Genomic DNA, 2,898 nt, shown 5'->3' on the forward strand with positions numbered 1-2,898 from the left:
TTGTTCTGTCACCCAGCTGGAGGGTAGTGGCACTATCTCAGCTCGGTGCAATGTCTCTGCCTCCCAGGTTTAAGAGATTCTCCTGCCTCAGCCTCCTGAGTTGCTGGGATTACAGGCACGTGCCACCACACCTGGCCACTTTTTGTATTTTTAGTAGAGATGGGGTTTCACCAAGTTGGCCAGGATGGTTTTAAACTCCTGACCACAAGTGATCCACCTGCCTTGGCCTCCCAGAAGTGCTGGGATTACAGACACGTGATCCCACCACGCCCAGTCTAAACCTTCACTTTTAAAAGAAAAATATATATTGTCTGTGGAATCCCTGAAGCAATTCTGAAAAATTCCGTTTCCTCAAAGAACAGTATAAACAACTAATAAGCGTGAGTTTTTCTCAATGTGTCATGCAGACACATGACTCTCACCCAAGGTTAGGTAGCAGGAGGGCAGGAGAGAGCATCCAAATACCCTGAGCTTTCTGGAAAACAGCCCATCAGAAACCACCTGACTACCTGATGCCTCCTCTTCCTTTTCTTTTTTTTTTTTTCTTTTTGAGTTGGATTCTTGCTCTGTTGCCTAGTCTGGAGTGCAGTGGCGTGATCTCGGTTTACTGCAACCTCTACCTCCCGGGTTTGAGCAATTCTCTGCCTCAGGCTCTCGAGTAGCTGTGATTGCAGGCGCCACCCACCACGCCTGGCTAAGTTTTGTAGTTTTAGTAGAGACAAGGCTTCACCATCTTGGCTAGTCTGGTCTTGAGCTCCTAACATCACGATCCGCCTGCCTCGGCCTCCAAAAATACTGGGATGACAGGCTTGAGCCACTGCACCTGGCCTCTACCTCCTTTTCATTTAAGTCCGAGAGCGCCTCTGATACTTGGGGGGCAGCACACTTAGCTTTACAAAGAACCTACACTGCCCAGCTTTCCCTGCACGTGGTGGTGCCTGAGGATGAGTGATGTGCATGTGGGGGCCTGGCTGGGCCTTCAGGGACATTCTTTCAGGGTTAGACTTGCTCCACTGGCAGGCACCCTTCTACCCTTCCCCTGTCCCCTCTTCCTGCCTGTAATATGCGGTGTTTCAAATGGCGCGAAGGCAGACATCTTACAACCATGAGAATGAAAATTAAGCCAGGCAGAGCACACAGAGGACTCTGAAACATGGAAAACAGCTGGAGCCTCTGTGCAATCTCTGGATTGCTTAGTTGTGATTCACTTTCTACGAGTGAAAAATGTGCCTCTGTCTTCACTAAGCCCCTGTTAGTTTAGACCTCTGTAACTAGCAGCCAGGCAATTTCTAATGATACAGACAGGTCTCCGTGAGAAATGAAAGAGACATGGTTGGAATTAACCTCTATTTGCATTAAATATTCATGCCATAACACTTTAACACTTCAATTACTATATCAAGTGTATCTCACCCCAAATTCTGTAATCTAGGTCAGTGGACAGAGTAAATGATGAAAAAGCAATCACAGATATGCTCAATGTGTTTCTGAGGTGATTCTCTTATGGTAGCCAGCTACAATAGTGAGCTAGTGTGCAGACACAGGTTTTTTTTCTTATCACATAACAAGGAGTATATTGATTAGGGAATTAGTTTCTTATTATTGATGCCACAAAGTGCCACAAATTTAATGGCTTAAAACAGCACAACCTGAAGCAGCTGCCTTATCTTACGGTTCTGAAGGTGGAAGTCCAGCATTGGCTTCATTGGACTCCAATCAGGATACCAGCAGGGCTGTATTTCTTCTGCAGACTGGGGAATAATATGCTCCCCTTTTCAGCCTGCATTTCTTCAGGAGGCTGCCTACGCTGCTGGCTGCTGCCGTAAAGACCTATGCAACAATCTTGCACGTTCTTCACATGTACCCCAAAACCTAAAATGCAATAAAATAAATAAATGGAAAAAAAAAAAAAAAGAAAAAAAAGCCAGGTGCAGTGGCTTCCGCCTTGGGAGGCTAGTGGGAGGATTGCTTGAGGCCAGGAGTTTGAGACAAGCCTGGGCAACATAGTAAGACCTGTCTTTATAAAAATTTAAAAATAAAAATTAGCCAGGTGTGGTAGTGCTGCCTGGAGTCCTAGCTATTCAGGAGGCCGGACACGGAGCATCACTTGAGCCCAGGAGTTCAAGGTCGCAGGGAGCCATGATCACACCACTGCCCTCGAGCCGGGGTGACAAAGTGACAAAATGAAACGAAACAAAACAAACAACAAACAAAAAAAAAAGGAAAAGGAAAAGAAAAAGAGGCTCAGCATTCCCTTTTGCAGAACGGGGAGATGGGTCACAGCAGCGCCGCTGGGGACAGGGAGGGCTGCAGCGGGGCTGGCCAAGAGTGGCCGCACAGCGCTGCCAGGGGTGGGGATGGGGACCGCCTTCCCAGGCCTCATCACCACCAGCCGGCACTCCGGGCCCAGGCTCCTCTCTCCCATCATCTTAACCGTCACTTGGAGGTGGCAGATGTGTGATGGAGACAGAGGCAAGGTTTTCACTAAGTTGGCGACATCAGGGTTAACTAGGAGTGAATTGAGGGCACAATGCTGTAAGGACGGGATCCCCCCCACCACCCCCATCCTTACGTCCTGTTCACTGCCTGCGATCTCAGATTCTGAGAGATCCTGGGAGTCCTAGAAACAGGAGGAGTCAGATTGTGGGGTCCCGGGCCCCAAAGCCTAAATCTTGCCCTCCCTACCCTCAGAGCTAAGTGACTACCCCAAGCTTCATTTGACCACGTGGACCAAAAAACAGGCTCCTTTCCGTTAGTGAGAGCTACAATTAATGCAGTCATCTTCAGAAAGCACACACGTAAGCCCGTGTCCAGGATCTGACCTGCGACCATCTCACCCAGCAATGACTGCTCCCCTTAAGCGCCAAGAAGGGAATCATAATTAGGAATTCCCCATCG

This window comes from Cebus imitator, unplaced genomic scaffold (assembly GCF_001604975.1).
Source record: "Cebus imitator isolate Cc_AM_T3 unplaced genomic scaffold, Cebus_imitator-1.0 Scaffold391, whole genome shotgun sequence".
NCBI lineage: Eukaryota > Metazoa > Chordata > Mammalia > Primates > Cebidae > Cebus > Cebus imitator.